Below are 21,098 nucleotides of genomic sequence, written 5' to 3'. Positions count from 1 at the left end.
TTCAATCTACACACATGGACATGCTGTGCATGGGAAAAGCTCTGTGTGGGAGGATGTGGAGGAAGGAAAAAGCAAAACATCAAGGGAGCACATGCAGAAAGGGACTGTTGCCATTTTCCTGTGTAAGCATGCAACTAATTCACCTCAGAGGCTCTGTGTCTGCAAAACAGTCTCTAAATCCTTCACAGAACATCTGTGCTAGAGATGGGTGGACATGGCCATTCTGAATCAGTTCTGCATCTACTAATTTATTACCACCTGCAACAAGTTTATCACATATTACTTTTCCCAGAAGGTTAATTATGAGGGCAAAACATGTAAGACGTGGCAACTGCATGTGAAGAAGTGTCATTATATTTTATTGTATTGCTGGCAAAGCTTCTGGTGAATTCAACTTGTGTTTATTCAGTTTATATGTTGTACATTGGTTTGGATGAAGGATAGATCCTCCTACAGAGTCCTACAGAAAACACAAACAAAACAGTCCACCGAGTATGGAACTTAATTTCACAGGGATTAAATGAATAAAAGGAAACAAGATGCAATTTCTCATCTTTCGATTGAATATTATAGAATGAGCTCATCAAATCTCTTTTCTCCCCAGTGCCTGACTGACTTTATCCCATGTGCTATAGATAAATACTGCAAAACAGGTCAAATGAAGGTGCAAAGAGGTACAGGCCATGAGTTTACATCTTTACTATGCATAAATACATGCTTCAAATAAAAATGTAAACAACCAGTATATGTTGTGATAATAATTAAAAAAAACCTCAGAAGTCTCTGTAAACAAGTCTCTCTTCAAATTGGACTATTAATTATAGTTATAATTTTTATGCTCTTTTTTCCTAGCAGTTATATTAAAAGGCCACACTGCTCCAAAAGGCTTTGTCCAGATCAGCCTTCCCTGGTACTCCAAGTAAAATAAGTTCCTGAAGAAGCAGAGAGATTTCATGAAATAATATTTATCCACATGTTTTTTTCTCACTGTTTTCTCTCTGAAACATATTTTTACCTTTCTTATTTGCTTCTGTTCTATATCCCTGAGACTGATCAAGGACTACTATCTTCTGTATTTTAAGACTAGAGTAAGCTATATGCCACCAACAAAATTTATCATACAGAGAGAAGAATAAAATATGAAATGGAGAAAAGGGAAAATAGCAGTTTGATCAAAGAACATGCCTTTATTCACATCTTTCACTCTGAGCTATATTCAGAAAGGAGACTGCAGCATTCAGCTGATAACAAGAAATCTTCACAAAATAATTTTATTACTTATGTCCAACAAGGATCTTGACAGAAATCCTGCTGGAGAACATGGGGAAAAAAGGATGTTTTGTTGACTCTTTTATCCCAGGAATCTATTTTTATAATAGCAGGGGCTTAATTTAAAATTTTCTTGATTACTTTTTTAAAAGTTTTTACTGGATTCACCTCCTTGAGTAATTTTAACATTTCTTTTTTACATATTTTTATTGAAGAAATTTAAAGTATCTAGCCTGTTTCTGCTTCTGCTCATGGAAACAAAGAAAATCTCATTCATATGAATGCAAACATAGTTATGTATTGATGTTAAACATATTATTTTATTCTTGTCAAGGATACATTATGAATTTCTGTTATTGATACATTTAAACTGATTTCAGTGATTGTTTACAGACTTGTTTCATAGAAACACTCTGTGACCTTCACCCCAGCCAAGATCTTCTCTTTTCTGTGCTTGGGCAGCACTTACAATCAGAATTATGTATTGTATATATTTTTAGATACAAGTGATTTTTTTTTTCACCAAAAGCCTACTGTAAAGACAGTTTTAGCAAAATTTCAGGCATAACAAGGACATTTGAAGGACAGTAGTCAAAATATGTGTGTGCCATTAACATAACTACATTTTCAAGAAGCGTGAACCTAAAACTTCTGGCAAAACAGAAATTAAATCCGATTGTAATGACATGACACCCTTAAATGTAAATGAGGCATCTTTTATTCAGGAAAATTGCCCATGATCAGAACAGTCTCTTCCTAAACCAAAGAGTTCACAAAATGCAGCACAAGTGAAGTATCTGGAAATGGTATCAGCAGGTGCTCTGGGAGAAGCAAATATTCTGACCAGTGAATGTGTTGCATCCTTCTCACTGCTAATAAAATTATGCAAATTACATATTTGATTTTGGAATTCATATATGAAGTTTCACATTCGCAAATTCCCAGTCAGACATGGAGTTTGTAGTAACATATTTGTTGAAGTATTTTTCTCTGTATCTTCATGGAATTTATCTATTTGATTTCACCCTGTAAAAATCCTTTTAAACTTGTCTTATTGATTTACCAATGAGGTAAACTTTGCTGCTCGATAAACTTCCACCAAAGTCAACACTTTCTACTTGCACCTAGAAGTGAGACTGGGGGTTTCAGGAGGAGGTTTTTTAGGCATTTGGAATACTGTTAACACTTTAGAAACCATCTGGGGTTTTTTGACGATCTGATCTTGCTCTGTTTTTAAATATCTTTGCTGCTTTTGTTGCTGTGGGAAAAAAAAAAAAAAGTTAAGAAAAAAAATACAGAGGAAACATTTAACTATAAAGAAGGGAAACAGCTGAAACAAAATAAAGGCTAAATAGTGTCAAGTGGATAATGCAGGGAAAATGCTTCTCTCCAGTTTCCATGATATAATATTTTACTTGGGAAACTGAAAGACAAAACAAAAATAAACAGAAAAATGATGTTTTAGTTGGTATCCCTTGAAGTTACTCTATTACAAATAAACCTTAACCATCTGAACCCTGGGAAGAACCTTAGAATTTGCAATTTGAACTCTTGAGCTTTCATAAGCAGCGCAGATCCACCAAAAAACAGTGCACATCCAAACTCACTTCATGTAACCCATTTTTTCTTTTGAGAATGTAGGTGATGATTATTATCAAAATGTTCTGATCCAAGGTTCTGAATAAAAGTTTACTAAACCTAAAGGAAACTATTCAAAAGAGCTCAGCTCAAGCCCTTGTACTTCTTTGCTTGGGTGAGAATGGCAAACCAGGTAATGTGTTCCAAATGACAATCTCTTGGTTCACTTAGAAAAAAGAATTAGTCCATTTTATACATTATTATCACATACAATGGCATATCAAATTTGTATAATAAACTAAGAAACGACTGGAGTATTTACTATCTGATTCAAATAACTTTACAGATATTTCTTCATATCTCCTAAAAGTTGTCCCTGATTATAGGAATATATATTACTTTAAAATATTTTTTTCCCAAATGTGATTTTAATAATGACTCTTGCCATTTAAACTCAATTTTCTACAAAAATGATGATAGCAAATACTAGTTGTTACACTAGGTGTACCTTTTCCTCTTTTGTTAGTATAAGACACAAATGCTGAGAATATCAACAGGGAACTGTCTCTTGACATCAATAGTGAGATCACATCTTGTACAAATATTCTGCACTTGATTTAATGATATACCAGATGGAAGAAAACATACAAACTTTTGAAATAATTCTGTAATTTCACTATTTTTTTAATGATATGACAAAGGTCCCTCAGAATACTGCATCAGATACAGTTCTGCTAAAGGGGAAGTATAGTTCTGTATGCCACCAAACAGTGCACACTCACTTTATTGTTGTGCACAACTGAATCTTTTTCCTGTGTGACTATGTGGGAGGAACTCTACAGTGTGTCAGGTCATGTTAAAATTATGTATGATATGAAGAGGAATTCTTAAAATCAGTTTCTTAAGGCAGAAGGTACTTTAATGTACTTCCAGTGTCTCTTCAAATGTTGCAGACACTGAATCTGAACCCAACGTGGCTACTTCTAGCAGTATGTGCAAGCTATGAGAAAAGCAATGTGAACTCTATTCAGCTACTTTATTTGTTTTTTTAAACTGAACACTTTATTATCATTCTTTTTCACTAAAATGTATGTCCTTACCATACAAAACATTAATTATATCATAATTTATTTCACAAAGTTCCCAGACTTCTTGAACTGTTAATTAAATACAGCTCAGACTTTGGTTCTGTATCCTTTCAAGAGTTTCTATTCCCCGGAGTTTAGAGATCACAGCAGGTGATCATAAGACACAGCAGATGATGGTCTCTCATGCAACACTGAATAGTGTTGCTATTTTCAGTGAATTCTCCCATTTCTCTGTAAGCTTACTAGAGATGAAGTTGGCTTGCAAAATGACCATGTGTTAGAAATAGAAAACAATAATAAAATAGCAGTGCATGCTTTGTGGAAATACTAACTTCTGGTAATAGTGCATCACTTTGAGACAGATAGCCAAAATAATTTTTAAAACAAATTCTGTTTAAAACATAAGAAGTGACACAGAGCCTTAGAATGACTTTGAAAACCATCAATACAGAGTTAGTAAACTTACCTGTAATAGCATGAGGAGTAAATTCTACCTATTTTTAATAATAAGCAGGTATTCTTTTAGCTAATTTATTTTAACACGTTTTCATCTGCCCCCAGGCTTTCGGGTCAACAGCCAAAGGAGTCAAAGGGCAGTCTTGCACGTATCAGTTATAATCTAGGGCTCGTTTTCACACAATAAGGTTCATCTGAAGCAGCTAAAGGTGGAATTTGGAGCCAGACAGTTATGTCACCTTAAATCACTATGTGTGAACGATGTCATTCAGAATAAAAGATTTTAAACTGAATAGAAAAGGATTGATATGGTTTACTTATGTTTAAAAGACTATTCGAATTTTATCTTTCCAAATGTTCCTGTGTAAACATTTTTGAAAGTTAGAAAGAGAGCTCAGGATTTGGTCTTGTAGGGGCTGTACTGGCACTGGCACAGGACTCAAAATCCCCATGTTTGGGGAGGTGGGAATGGTTTGAAATTGTGCATGCATCTTGAACAGCCTTGCAGGATCCATGCAATTTCCACTGTTTTTTTATGACAGTTTGCACCCCCAAATTTTATTTCATCCCATGTGTTGTACACTGCCATCAGCTTCCAGTGAAGTTAAGCCAGCCTCCAGGTTAACAAAGGCATTCATACTTACCTAAAACTATATTTACCTACAACATTTTTGAGATGCATCTCAAGGGAGCCTTCCAGGAGCTACAGATCTGGGTCATATGATCCCGTAGACAGGAAAAAACACAAGCAAACAAACAAACAAAACGAAACCAGAACCAGCAGCCTCATGGTCCCTGCTTGTACAGGGTGGTTCATGATTTTTTTTTTTGTGAAGGAGATGCTTGGATTTTTCACAGGCAATGGATGGGCCCACATTGTTCTTCTGGGATATCACTGCTTTGTATAATCTTCAGCCACGCTGAACAAGCTTACATCTGTGCTCATGAGAAGTCCCTTATGCCAAGGACAATGGGGAAAAAAACTGTATATACAAGTCAGCCTTGGGAAGCTGTGAAGTTCACAGCACATGTGATATTTCTGACACAAATCAAAGACAGGTCATGAAAACTTAAGTTGATACAACTTTTACCTCCAATGATACACCTTATTCATTGCGACACTGTAGTCACCACAATGTTCCACAATTTGCTTCCATTTTTTACCTCTCTGTGTACAGTCCTTTGTTGAAAATGTTTGTACTATTATGTTCATCATTTTTCTTAATCTTTTGTGTGTATCTGTCTCTTAGCAGGGATTCACTGTCTAGGCTTATTTAAACTATTAATTGGCAAGTTGGAAAGGACCATAGTCAGAGCAATATATACTAGCTGTTTGTGATAGCATGGAGTCCTTCTGTGTCAGCAGCCTACCGCTACATTTTCTATATGGGAAAAGGTTATATTTTAGTAAGAAAGATACCGTATTCCTGCTGTCTGGGAGCCAGGTACAGTACAGAAAAAATATGCTCCTAAGAGCCAGCAAATATCGACCTCTGTTTTGAAATCTCTGAACCACCTTCATTCCTCTTCAGTCAGAGTAGACTGAGTATTTGCTCTGCTCCAGGACTGTTAATCGCAGACTGCCCAGTAGAACACAAAGGAGGTTGGAGGGTGATTTCCTGCCAGCAAGTGAGTGCCCATTGCTAACCACCATATCAGAGAAATGTTGATTAATGTTCATGTTTCTCACCCTGTCTAAATATTACATAGCCTGAATAGTCCCAACCATTCTCCCAGGAGATGGGAAAGGCTTTTGGGTCAACAGCCAAGGGCATTTTTTCCATAAGTAGCACTATTTCATAAGTCTTTTTTTGGACAGAAGCTAAAAACTCTTTTCTTTTTAGAATAAGAGTGGTTTCATATAAAGGGGCCCAGATGCTAATGCAAAGGAGAGCAGACAGAGTATAATGTAAGGGGACCAAATTAGGGGAGGGCAGGGACTCATAGAACCAAAACATCATATGAGGCCTTCCTTTAATTTGGTGGCAGAATTTAAATATATTTTTCTCAGGAGCCCCACAACTGCTTCCAGCACGTAATTTCTTCACTGTAAAACAAATAAATGCAAAATAAGCTCAGTGTGTAACATGTATGTAGGCCAGTACTGTCAATGAAGGAGTACATATGTGGCTGTGAAGTCCCTTGTGCTTTTTTATTGAAACCAGGAATGGTGACATCTATGTTTCTAAGAAAGCAAGCGCTGCCTTTTTTTTTTTAATCTTTTTATCTGGGAGTCTCATATTTATTGGTCTCCATCATGTTCCTGCCCCTTCTTCCTGTTCAGTTAAACCACACCCAGCCAATTCATTCCTTTTCAGTTTCTAGACCATTCTTGGACTTCTAAATATTAAACGGAAGGCAGCTTTTGACTCTCACCACAGTAGCCTGGCTGACTATGCTGAAACACTCCTCTCCTTTTCTCCCCATAATGAATGTGTGACAGGGACCATGGTTAATCTGCTTTGAAATGACAGGCAGGGAATGGTGTGTTTCATGATGCTAAAATACACTTGTTCCCCCCTTTTCAATTTTTAATAGGAATTGGATCATGGCAGGAGTTTAGTGATTAAATAAGTGGCAGATATAAACCTTGTATCACTGCTTTTAGATAAATCAGCATAAGCAAAGCAGAGGGTAAATCAGATTATTTCTTATGTGGAGATGTCATCTATTTATTTCTATCAGATATGGCGCATATGCCTCCCCTGTGCACTTCAGCACTGACCTGGGGAGGCTGCCTCCAAGGAGGGGGAAGTTACCTGGGTGCCAACTGGTAAAATTGTCTTTTAAAAAGTAATTGACTATGACGTTAGAGTGCAACTAACCTCTTCAAGTTTCTGGATGTCAAATAGGCAAGCAGGGTGTTATTTTGCAAGAGGGAATTCACAGTAGCATTCAGCTAAGCCAAAAGAACTCCACTGAGACAATAAAAATCACAGTAAAGATGCATTTTCTGTATTAAGTTGTATGACACAAAAGTTAGCTGTGGAAGTTGCTCCCACAGAGTTATTCTTCAGCACCCACTTTTCCCTGATGGCTATGTGACACAAGTTAAATATATGGGGGAAAATCAGCTTTTTATGTTAAAATGAGAGAAACTTAGCCCCTGCACTTTTATCATAGCTCTGCCACTCCCCTGCTGTACTGTGCAGATTAGAAAGCAGTTCCCCAAGACTCACATTTAAAGAGCCCCATAGTGGTTTTTGTTTAATTTTGTGGAAGTTTCAAGCAAAGAAACATGGTGCTGTGGGAAAGGTCCACAGGGAGCCCCATTCGTGGAAAAATTTTATCTGGTGATAGCTGGGTTACAGTGAATGTAGAAGGAGCAATTCACTTTGCCTCAGCAACAAGAATTATTTGCTACAGAAAACCATTCATTTAAGCGATTGGGATGGACTTTTTCTTTTCTCGGTTTCAGAGTCCTCAAATCTTACATGAGTACCCAGAGTGGCATTTGTGCTTCTGATTCATGTCTGAGCTTGAGCTGTCCCGGTTTGCTGGGCTGAAATACTGTCAACCCAAGCATTGTATTTTAATCCTCCAGCCTGAACAGCCTTAAAACTGATTTGAAATGCACTGAGATGACTGTGTAATCTCTGGGAGCATAATTTTAAAAGCATGCTAAGACCTGGCAAAGATGCAAACTCCTGACTTTGTACAGATCATTAATAGCACATCTCAAGCAAAATTGCATCTGTGTCTCCTAAGTTTGCTTTTCACAGTTAAAGGTCATTAACTAAAATTAGGCCAAAAGAAGAGCACTTGCAAGCAGCAAAACATAGCAGATATCATATAAATTCTTCTTAAAATCAGGTCAAGTGTTCCAAGTACTTCAAAGTCCTAATTAATGCCTGGTGTAAATTTACCAGGTTTCCTTTTCCATGCTGAAATATGTCTCATTTCATTGATGTAACCAAAGAAAAAAATTAATGCCGTGTCATCAGGAACAAGATTTTAAAACAAAATTAATATCCTCTTGGGTTTATTTTGTTTAGTGCTGGTGTTAAGCAACACACTGCCTTTCCTCGAGGAGTTCTGGACAGGAAAAAAGAAAGCATTTTGGGTACAGGATTTCTTTTCCCCAGAAATGTTTTAGCTGCAGTTTGTCAGCTGCACAGCCCCATTGCATTATCCGCTGTGGTTTCCCCTTCCCCAGGTGAAGCAGTGTGCCTTCCCTGCAAGGAGGTGCTGCCAGAGACTTTGTAAGCATGGGGACTTAATTGCTGGTAACTCCAAAGCCAAAGCAGCAATAAGGAATCTGACACTGATCCCACAACACTGTTCATCGTACTACCTTCTGGCAACATCAGAAGATGCACAGGACCAGGGAGAGCAAAATCAACTCCCAAAAGAGGCATACAGTATTTTCATTCTAAATTTTCTAATATTTTCATTCTAAATGATCTAGTGATGAGCAGTGGTTTGTTTGTTTGTTTGTTTTAAATCCATTCAAATGAAATTTTCAGGGACACTGAATTTTAAATATTATTACAAGTAACCAACCCCACAACATTTGCAGAGATTCCCAAAAGTCTTCCTTGATTTCATAATCAGACTGAATTAAGATCATTAGGACTGAATCCTTACCACAGGTGTGGTTGAAATTGTCCTTAAAAGACTGTGTCAGTAGTTGCATGTCTCAATATCATTTCTTTCAAAAAATCACTTAAGCACAAGAGTATCGTACATACATTGTCCCAAGTGTTGTGGCATGTTCTTTCTCATATAAAGTCATTCATCTGCTTAAGTGTTTCACGAGTAGGATTTGAATGCCTATGACAATGCTGCAATGGATTTGACTTTTTGCAATAATTGAATTATTTGCATCTAGTCAAAGTATTAATTGATTTTTTCATTTTATAAGTATTAATTAAAGATCATTGGCTTTGTGTTAACATATGTTATTGGCTGCTGGCAGTTGATGTGACAGGTGGGTATGCCATTGTATGTTGCTCTTGTATATTAATAGCTTACAAAGTCATCATTCATGTTGGAAAATGCATAGACTTAAAAACAATTGCTGTTTCAACCCTAGTCTAGATTCCATGAATACCCTACATTTAGCAGTCAGCTAATAAACTCAGTGTATCAGTTAGTGGTTATAAATAACTGAGAATGAAAGATCATGGATTAGTGTTGATCTGGATTCACTCTGTCAAACACAGTGTTTTTATGACAACGTGAAACTGCTGACAATGCATAATCAGGCTTTTAGCTTGCAGATCAAACTATTGATATTGCAAATATTACTAAGAATGTCTGTGAAATAAATAAAAATAAATATTAAAAAATCTTATGAAGCATCGAAATTGCTGTCTTTCATACAGTTCAGCAGAGATTTTTAGCTTTTTTTTTTTCTCCCTTTTTCATGTGTTTACCAAAATGTTACAAAACATATGCACTACTTTTGAGGAAAAATAACACAAGCCAAGCAGAAGTATCTATTCATGATCAGAATGCAATGGCCTTCATTATATTCCAGTTTGCTTAAAAGTGACTGATTGAGAGTTAGCAGATGGTGTTTTCTTTCACCCCTTTGCCTTCCTCTTATTTAATTACTCCAACTTAGTTTATGTGCTGTCTCTATAATGTCTACTAAGCATATATATTTGTAAGATTGTTGCTCTATGATCTCCAAATTCAGCAATGCTTAATCTAGCTCCACTCATCTATCTTAGACAAGGTATTTAAGCTATATGCCTAAGATCAGCCCAGCCTCTTACACTTTATGCTGCTCTTGGACGTGTTTCCATCAAATGAACAATCTAGGACACTGTAGCACCCGTGGAAAATCTGTCTGGTGAGAAATATATTATACTTAAGTGTCCTTCTTAGCAGCAACAGCTGCCGTTAGTAGTGGCACAGAGGGACTCTATAGGCTGCCTTGCTAGGCTGGGGCAGCTCCTTGGTCTGGGAGGGCAGTTTGCTACAGCTGATACATGGGCAGGCAGGAAGAAAGCTTTCAATACAATGCTCTGGGGCTGTACAGAGATAACAGTGCCTCCACTTGACAGGGTAATTAAACCACACACTGTTATTCATAAATTGTAACAACTTCATTGCTATTTGTGTAACAATCCTCTCTTTTTTCTCAGTCTCTAATTTTATCCCAGCTTCAAACATTCAAAGTGTACCCATACAAGATGTATGGTGGGCACTGACTTTTGTCTGTTGACGGTTCTTTCCCTCCAAAGTCAGTTCTGTTTCAAAACCAAATAGTTCGCACAACCAGTACCTCACCAGCAACCCTTTCTACCAGGAATTTGAGGTCCAATTTTGGTGGATTTACACAAAGTCTTGAGTCCTGAAAGCCCTCCCTGGTCTGGAGCCTGATGGAAGACAGCTCAGGTGGCATCCCAGAGTAGGGGACCCCCTTTAACAGAAAACCATGACAAAACAATTCACTTGTGGTTGAGAAAATTGAAACTGGGAGGACATGAAGGATGTGGGATTAATAGAGTCCCCTTCCTTCTGCCTTTACCTCAGTAAAAACGCAGGAAAGGAAGATTCCTCAGGCAGGAACACATACAAGTCCTAGGGCGTGTGTGGGCTGGAGACACAGTCACATCTCCTTTCTGCCCAGACTGCTGCCTTCAGTACAGTCTGGCAGATATGGCAGTGCAGCAGTTAGATGAAGAGATTTTGTCTCCTGAGACTGCTTTGATTTTACCATTCTGTCCTTTTAACAGAAGTTTTTCAGGATCAGAAATTCAAATACAAGTTTATTTTAAAGCAATCAGCAAACATCATACTGACATAACTGGTTTTTTTCCCATTACTAGGGAGAATTCAGAAGTAACACACCCACAGCACCTAAATTCTGAAGAAATGACATTATTTGCTGAGTGATTTACTAGAGGACATCAAAGACACAACTAAGCTGCAAGCCTTTGTATTAAATCCAAGTCAATAGATAATTTTATTTTCTTCTTACATCTGTTTTAGCACTGATCTAAGTAACCCAAGTGAATTTAGCACAATAGAAACTGTGGAAAGATTTAATTGGCTAAACCTAATGCAAACATTTCTTTTTAAGTGGTATGCATTATTTACATCCACTACAAATGTCCAGCAGATAAGTTTTGCTTGTTTCCACTTAAGGTCCAGATTCCTGGAACTAGCCAAGTTCCTTCAGCAGCAATGTTTGAATATGTTCTAGGACATCTGATATTCTGAAATATCTAGAAATTCATTCTTCTGACTTGCAACTTAGAAGGCTGAGCATGACACTGGTTTATTTTTCTCTTAAGGGAGCTTTGAGATCTAATGATTAGCAGACAGAAAGACCAGGCTTTTTTTCTTCTTCTGTCTCCACATTACTTCTGAGCTAAAGAAAAGAACTATAAAGGTGGTGCTTTAGAAATGGCTAATACAAGACCTAACTCCTATCCCTGTGAAACCCCTGGATGGGCTTCTGGGTTGTTTGCACCTCAACAGGAGTATCATTGGCCCCAAACAGTATCGATGATCTGGTTCATGGTGGTTAAAGATGGAGTTTTAGGTTTCTTGCCTGGTTTATTCATGATGAAGTCACTACAAGCCCTTTAGATAAGCACTTCACACAGTAGGTGTGAGGTTTAGCTCTAAGGACAGCATACACTGCATTAATCCAATGACTTTAGTACCTTTACTCCAACTATCTTACAGCGATGTAGCTGAGAGTGAATCAGGCTGAAGATTTTGCATGTAGGTGATTCCATTATTTTTATGAGGCCCTGCAGGCTCTAATTTTTTGCACCATGTGGGAGCCTTCCATGAATACAGAGTGCCATCTGTGCTTGGGTCTCATTCCTTAAAGAAACATTTAGCTTTCTATTCATCCTTTCTGCATTCCTGGGGCTGAGCAGTGTGTGAGTGCGTTACCCCTTCCTCCCTTGTGTAACCAGAGTTTATTGATCAGCCTCAGGACTGAAAACACAGCAGAGAGCCCTGCTGCTTCCAGTAGCGGTTGCCTATCTTTTGAAGCAGAGATGAATGTTTGAGCCATAATGTATTCTTTCGACATGAGAGCATTAACCTATTGTGAAAAATAAATGCAAGAGATTCTCAAACTGGGAGGAGAAAAGGCATTGGAGCATCAGAAAGCTTGCACACCGAGCATTTTGCTTCATCTCTTGCAGCCTGAGCCTCTTGTATCTCTGACTAATTCTCTCCCTGTTCACCACAGGAATACTAATTGCCAGATGAAGCTCTTTGTTCAGCTAATGCTCTAATTGTTGCTTAGAAGAGGAATTGTCTCTCACAATCATTCAGTCCTAAGAAAACTTGAAACCTGATTTCTGTGGTTGAGTCTAGACAGTGCACAGTTATAAAGCTACTGAAATTACCAGACCAGAGTCATTGGGTCAAAAAAAAAAAAAAACAATTTCATTTTGAAATGGGTTGTTCAAATCCAGATACAGATACTGTGTCTTACACTGCAGGTGAGCTGAAACAACAATAAGTGCCTTGCAACGTTCTACTGTGACACAAAACCCACAAGACATCTGGAGTTTCAGTATGAATGAGAATCCAGAAGTTCAGATATGCATCGAAGTCACATTTGACTTACGAGGACTAGACCGTGGGAGCCTATAAAAGTTACCTGAAAACAAGAATCATTAAAACAGAAAAGCACAATCTTAATGTAGGTAACCTTTGAACAGAATAGGTGTTTGTGTTGCCAGTGTTTTGATCATCATCCATCTAGCTTGTACTTGAATCTAGAAATTTTAAAAAGGTCCTAGAGATGCATAGATGCGCATGTATTCTGCAGCACACTAAAGACAAGAGCACTTTTTGGGGCATAAATTCAGCTTCTTCAGCTTTTTAAGTGGTTAGGATTTGTGACACTCTACCTGAACCCAAGAACACACATTAGCAGAAACACACACAAAAACGTATGCCTGGAGTAAAAAAAACCCTCCAGTTTCTCATGAGAAAAAACACACATAAGTATGTAAGAGCAAACAACATAAAAGTAGAAGAGATATATACAAACAGGTCAATAAAATGGTGCCATGTTATATGTAAGAATAAAACCAGTACAGGAGAAAGTCACATACGTAATTAAGAATCCAGAGATTTTTTTTTTATTGCTTGGAGGTACTTCCTGGGCATCTTTCATACCTCGCAGAGGACTCAGCATGCTCTGCTGCAAGCCATCCGAGGTGTGGGAGCTACCAGATGTCAGCCATTCATTGAGACTGAAGTGGTCTAATGAAAAGCAAGATTTCTTATGTCAGTAGTATAAAATAAAACAAGAGAAAATATATAAAAATATCATGCTAATGTATTGGATAGTGCATTTTACTGCTAGTTATAAATTATATATTTTATATAATAAAAGTCCTACCTATTTCTTTACAAAAATGTTTCTTCCTCTCTGACCTACCAAACCTTTGAGCATTAGACTGATATGATTTCCTTTTTCTTGAATTTTCAAAGCTTAGTAATACCTTTAAGTTTCTTTTATGTGGTCAGGTTTCTTACAATGTCATGTAACTCCTGTGGTCCCATCCCAGATTTGCTCAGGGTATGACTAACTATTATCAGTTTGTGGCCATATCGCCTTTGCCTCTCAGTGAACCAGTGTGAGTGTTGACTCCTGCAACCACTCCTTTCCAAACATAAAACTGTGTACTCTCCCTGTTCTGTTGGAATGGAGGAGGGGCTGTGAAGAAGCCCTGTAAGGACAGCAATCATTCTGCTTGTATGTGATGGCTGTCCCTGACCAAGTATGTTAGAGAATTCATTACTTTTAACACTAATTCTCTTCTGTATGAAGGATGAGTTACTGATTAATGCAGACCAAATCTGTTCCAACTACATCCTACACCCCATATGGCACATAAAAAGCCGTCTTAAAAATAAAGTTATAAAAAGAAGTCTACTAAGTCATAGCCCAACCCATAACCAAAGTAGGGCTTTTATCTATGATCTCATGACTTATTACATTATTCAAAATAGTTTTAAAAGTGACTAATAAGGATTCAGACACTTCTTTGGGAGACCACCTCATTCCCCAAAAATGACGTTATCAAATTTTCCCAGATATTAGGGCAATTATTTTTGCCTTTATAGCAGAGATTGGTATTGAGTCTAGCAAGAAGAATAATAGATAAGATACATGAAAAATGTTCTTTATAAGCCCAAAATTCCCTGTGCTTAAAATATATTTTAATGAATAAGAAGAAAGGTGTTCTCTTAATACTTACCAGTGATGATGGGACTACATTAGATGTACTTTCAGTAATGCAGCTATGTCTCTGATAGCTTCAAGAACAACTTTTTTTCCATTTAATGTCTTCTTTCTCTGCAATGCCCAGAACAACGTGATTGGCAGTCTATGGCATGTGAGTAAAGAACAGCTGTTAGCAAGAGCATTTCTACCTCAGCTATGCAAAAAGGAGGCAGGGAATCAAAGTAGCTAGGTGGTGTCTGAAGACCTAGAGCAAGCTACTAGGCACATATGGAATGAGATATAGCTCCCCTGAGCCATGTCTATATGGTCCACAGCCCCAAGGACACCTGCTGCCCTGTGCTCCTGATTGTCCAGTTTGGGAACCTGGTGGCTGTGGGCTGCTGCCCTTCACTCATCTGCCTTCCAGGGCCCTGCTGAAGAAGCCAGGGCATGGTGAGACGCAGGTTGGCTGTTAAAACTTCTAACCTCACAATGGAGTCCAAATGAGGCACGAACCTCCATAGGAACCCAAAGCTTTTCTAGCTTTGCCAGTTCAAACATAGCCTTGATGTCTTGCCTCCATCATTATGCTTGTGTCCTTAAGTTTATAAGGGATGGGGCTTTAAAACACTCAGACAAATAATTTTGGCACCAAGTATAACAAAAAGCTAGGTGATCATGCAGTAAATCAAGTGCTACACAATAGTTATACTTATTTTCAGTGAAGAGGAGCAAATGTGGCTATTAGCAGAGACTAAGTCAGTTTTGCATAAAATATATCTAAAGCAGTTTAAATCAACATGTAAACAAGTACAGATTATAAACAATGTATACCTTCAATCTTGTTTGTGCCAAACTCCAGTTCCAAAAAAATGGAAAGTTAGTGGAAATTCACAACCAAAGATTTTTGAATGTTATGACCTGAATAAAGGGTAGAGTCTTATGGGGTAGTATTCACTTGCTTATAAATAAGGACTTGCTTATAAATAAGGACTTACATTGTGATTTACAGGCTGAATTTTTTTTCTGATTTTTTCGAAGAATACAGGGTCTCTAAACTTAAGTGTTTCCCTGTCATCCACAAATAGCCCTTAAAATCATAGGTTGTTTCTCTCTCTTCAGGATTTATTTGATTAAAAAAATAAATATAAATATACACGTATTCCATAAATGTTGCTTTTTCCATAACCTGAAAGACCTTCAGGTGATATATAGATCATGTATGACTTAGCCTGGAGAGGGAACATAAGGTACTTATCAAAATTCAGCCCTGTTATTGCCTCTCCTTTTATTTCTGTCCACTATAGCGAAAAGCTTTGTATGTCCTTCCAGTAAAGGAGGCAAGGCTGGCTGGCAGTCAGAGTGACAGAAGGAAAGCAGTGCAGCAGAAAATTGGATAACAGGATAAAAAACACAAGGACCACAGGAAGCCCATCAAAACTGCCTCCTCTTGTCAAAAACCAGACAAGTGACAAGTACAAATACAAAGTATTATCCACAATTCAGTATTTCTAATGATATCACAATTACAGTCTTGCTTCCTATAGGCAACCACTTAACTTTTTAGGCTTGACCTTACAATAGCAAACCAAATGTGGTGTGACAAAACAAATCTGTGGAAGAATTGTTTGCAGTCAGACATCTGACTATACAGTCCCAAACTAACTTTTGTTTTTGTTGTTGTTATTTCCCTTAGAAAAAACGTATTTAAAAAGTATTGCTTAGTCACTGATCTAAAAAACATGTTGACTTCAGACCTCGTACGTATTTAGTGATTAGATTGTGCATCAGGAAGAGGCAGGCAATTTAAATGATCTGCCAACAGTTAAAGACTGTGGCTAATTCATTACTCACACATCTCTAGTTGGAGTACTAATTTAAACTCATGTGTGTCATATTAATCGTAATCTTGTTTCAAAGTGACAAGATAAATATCTCAAGGTACATAATATATTATGGACATAGGTCAAAACAAATGAATGTCTAAAACAGATTAACACTAAATACATGCAATTTGTCATGTTTGTAAATTAAGAAAGGATAAATTACATTAACATTTAACAGACTGTTCATTATACTTCATCTATGCTTAGGCTTAAATACACTATCAGACACTTTTCCTGTGTATAAGGTCTCCTTAAACAACTGGTACAGAATATTTAGAATTGCATGCTTGGGATACAGAAACAGCAGTTCCCAGATGCTATAAAGAACAGTACACAGTCCAATAGGATAAACGAACCTGGCATCCTATCGTATTTTCCTAGATTTATTCTTGTTATTAGTAGGAGTGTAAAAGAAAAATTCAAACATATTCCCAGCTTTTCTCCTTCCTTCCTGTTACAAGATTAGTTAAACAACAAATGATAGGACACAGAGTAATGGGTACAAACTGGAACACAAGAGATTCCACTTAAATTTGAGAAGAAACTTCTTCTCAGTGAGAATGACAGAGCACTGGAACAGGCTGCCCAGGGGGGTTGTGGAGTCTCCTACTCAGGAGACATTCAAAACCCGCCTGGATGCCTTCATGTGTAACCTCATCTGGGTGTTCCTGCTCTGGCAGGGGGATTGGACTGGATGATCTTTCGAGATCCCTTCCAATCCCTAACATTCTGTGATTCTGTGATTCTATGTTGGAGATGAGGGTTTAATTTAAAAGCAGTCTTAGAGCTTTTCCTAACAAGGAAAGCTTTGAGCTGCTTCCTCAGTTCAGTCACCTGAGCACTACATGGTTCTTATTGCACTTCCAGAGCTGTGTCCCACTTCAGACCCAGCCAGGGCCATGGGGGGCAATCAGCCCTCAGGACACGCACTGCTGCAAGTCCCTCTAAGGGCAAACCCTGTGCTGCATCCAGCAGCTCCCAGGAATGGCTTTGAGAGTGCTCCTAGGTAAAAACTCATGAAAGTGTATAGGAAATGAATATAGCTGCTCCTGTGACTGTAGAATTTGACCTGTCAAAGAGAGGTTATTCATATTTCTATTTTCGCAAACGTGTGTTAAAAAGAAAGGAAGCATCTCAATATTCACCAATATTCAGAAATGGGACCTTTTGAAAAAATCTTCACATATCATATATGTATATCTGATATATGGATTCATCCTTTTTGACACCTGCATAAGAAACATATTTTACATTCACAACTTCAACTGCTACCCAGTTTCCTGGTTTGATATTATCACTTAAATACTCTTTAAAATACATTTCCTTTTTCTAGGGACTATTCTCCCAAATGCATTATTCAGTTACAAAGTTAATTCTAAAGCATCCTGGATTAGGAGCCCAGCTTCCACAGAATTTATTGGACAAAAATAGAAAGAAAAATACTTATTATAGTATCACAGTAAATAAGTATTTAATATCATTCTAACTAAATCTGTACTAAAATTTCTAGCTGTGCTAGTTGTATTTCTCACCAAAATCTACATATAGACCAGCTGTTGTACACTTTTGATTCACTGAATCTGTCCATATAGCTAAAAATAAGCAAGTAGAAAGCCTTAACACAACACGTTTGAAGTAATTTGCTGAAAACTATAATAATTTCAGGTTGAAATCACCTCTCATGCTGGTTTTATCAGATGAACTGTCTTTTCCCCTCATAATGTAAGGATTCCATTGATAGAATGAATAATAATTAAAGATTGACTTAATTCCAGACGACATTCTAATTCATTCAATTTTAGTCACTCTGATGATAAAGCTATAACACTGCTTTCAGATAAAGAAAATCTGATGAGAATTATATACTGAATGGAGGCTTTTCCATCACCAACTCATGCTATTATATCTCCATCTATTTCTAGATAATACTGCTGCCTCATACTCTTTAATTACTGCCATTTAAAGACACTAATTTAAACTCTACTGCTTTTGCTATATAAGAGTAATTCTTTACATAAATATGGCCAGCCATTTAGATGTATTTGTTTTGATATGTATGACATCTATGTTTCATTTCATTGTATTTAATCTCTCTCTTAAGGCATCATGATGCTTCTCACTCTGCTTTGCTATTCACCCTGCCATTTGTCAGTTGTTGTCATCTCTTGCTATTTCCAAACTCCTTTTTGAAAAAAATCTACCAATTTTCATGGAGATGTACAAATGCTAATAGGAACCAGCAACAATTCTAAGTGTGAGATAAAGGAAGAAAGGATTAGAAATAGGTGGGTTAAATCAGATTTCAGTGCTTACTGATGCAGATGTCAGTACATGTGCATGAGCAACTTTTCTCTACTTGCAGACCTCACGTTCTGTCCAGTGGTGAAAACAGAAGCAAAACTGAAGCCTTTGCTGCTGCTATATGCCAAACATGAGCCACTGGTGTTCAATAAAATGGGCAGTTACCTCAGTGTTAACAAGGCCGATGGAACAGTGTATCATTTCTTATGTCTGAAACCCCTGGGTAACTCGGCTGTGGGGATTATTCTGATTGGAAATACATTTGTCAAATTTTGAGTGTAAGTAGTCTTTGTAGACATATCATTGTCTGGTTCACGTGAAATCCCATCTGGCTCCCACAGGAGCAACTAACTAACACAGTTGCCTTTAACTCTTTTGATAGTTTATGGTTAGATTGCCTCATGCTAGTATTACCTGTCAGATGCCGGCTGATACTTTCCTGGGCCACTTTTCCTCATCTAAGCAGGCAATATCAGACTGACAGCACAGAATGGCAGAAACACAAGCTGGAAGATCACATTTGGAATCAATAACCTGCAAGGCAGAGGGAGGATCAGCACACATAGGAAGGAGACTATGTGATATAAGATGCAATAATTTTAAAACTTTCTAAGACTCAGAACAGAGTTAAAGCAATCAGCAAAACTGAAAAAAGATATCGCAGACTAGAGCAATTTTGTTTCTCAGAGTATTCCTTTCAACTTATTTTGTCTGAACTAAAATATTGTGGCATTACTTTTTGTATTTATTCAATGAACTAAAACTTATAGATAAATTCAGTCTGACAAAACAGTCTAAAACTTGCATGAAAAAAAGGTGAATTTATAAATATAGCACACAGCAGAAGCATTCATGTGCCAGGCAGGCATAGATCTGAGATGCTACCAGGTTATGATCACTGAGATAAAATTCTTTTATGAACACAGTGAGTGAGTAGATTAATGAGGTGGAGCTGTTGAATGCCCTCCAAAGGTCCCTTCCAACTTGAATTATTTCATGAATATTGATATCAAATTACTTTTGTGAAATGTCCTGCAGAAGGAGTAAACCTAAGGGCAAAAACATAATCCAAAGAGTCACCTCCAGGGAGTCTTAGTAGAAGTGACAGGAAAATTCAGTGTTTTCAGGTTTTTAAGCAGGAGCAAAAGCATTTGCTTTTCATGTCTGGGGAAACTAGAACACAATCGAACGGGGTATTGCCAGCAAGTGCTCAGAGAAAGGGGAAGATGGCCAGCAGAAGTCTTTCATGAACAACTCCTTCCATGTTCTCCCATTGGATAGTGAGATACATGGAAATGAAACCAGTACAGATTGATTTATTACTTCAAAAATATGTTTTCCATCAAATGTTTCATGTTATAAGCGATGCTTCATTTTGAGGACACAGTCTGCTCCCCCATTACTGCTGTAAGGGCTTCAAAGAAGGTGTATCTTTATCCAGAGCAGGACAAATTTTTGCACTTTAAAAAAATCATTTCTGTTTGGAAACATCAAAATTTTGAGTCAAGTACCTTTCTCAAACCTGCCGAAATAAACTGAGATTACATACTGTATTTAAACAAGCAGAGAGATCGGGTATCAGAGACACTTTTTGCAGTAATGATGACAACATGTGCAACCTTTTTTCCCCAGGAAATTCTTAGATCTTGACATTTTGAAAGAAATGAAGCCATTTCACTTATTTGTTGGTTTTAGGAAGATATTGAACTGCACTGAGCAGATGCTAAAACAGATGGACACTGTCTTTCGGAAAAGCAGGGAAAATATCTGATTAGAAAATGTCATGCTATTGTTTCTTTTTTTTCCAGCTCAATAAGCTACGAAAGGACTTTTCCTCATGTCATAATTTAAGGAAAATATGAATGCTTACACTGCCTCAGTCAATACTACAGAAGTAGCTAGGTCCTGGCCATGGTCCACTCCTCTCTTGCCAGAATGATCTCATGCTGGGTGGCCCCATCTCTGTTTTCCCTTGAAGAAGAGCGTTTCAGAGTGGCAAGAATCCCAATGGACTGTAGCTGGAGTCAGAGCAACCTCAGGCAGGCAGGAGGCCCCATGGAGATCGTGAACCCTGCCCTGACTGAGGATAATGGCAGCAACTTGGCAGGCTGAGATGTTTGCTGTATTTTATTCTTTCACCACCAGGGCTAAAGGCCCTTGTGGGAACCCAGCAGGACTGGGAGAAAGGCAAAAGAAGAGAAGCTACTTCTGACCTCCTGATGGTATCTTTCCTGACTACCACTTGCCCAGGGGATGGAGATGCTCTTTCTCTTCATAAAAGCCTCCCTAAAGATCCCTCGGATCCTTCCTCTGAGCCCTGCATCAGCCAAACTGTTTGCCATTCAAAATTGGTGCATA

At 37.7% G+C, this 21,098-nt stretch overlaps 1 long non-coding RNA gene across 1 annotated transcript; it reads right to left on the bottom strand.

Annotated features, from left to right (window-relative positions):
• Window positions 1-385: 385 nt before the first annotated feature.
• On the bottom strand, window positions 386-19,542 carry LOC110355281 (uncharacterized). Its single transcript, XR_010473692.1, has 4 exons — window positions 19,155-19,542; window positions 14,588-14,716; window positions 13,436-13,586; window positions 386-2,527 (listed from the first exon to the last, which is right to left on the bottom strand). It is a non-coding gene; the product is annotated as an uncharacterized LOC110355281 (long non-coding RNA).
• Window positions 19,543-21,098: the final 1,556 nt, after the last annotated feature.

Source organism: Columba livia, chromosome 7 (genome assembly GCF_036013475.1).
Source record: "Columba livia isolate bColLiv1 breed racing homer chromosome 7, bColLiv1.pat.W.v2, whole genome shotgun sequence".
Classification (NCBI taxonomy): domain Eukaryota; kingdom Metazoa; phylum Chordata; class Aves; order Columbiformes; family Columbidae; genus Columba; species Columba livia.
The sequence above is the reverse complement of the archived record's forward strand: the minus strand, read 5'-3'. Positions and strand labels throughout refer to the sequence as shown.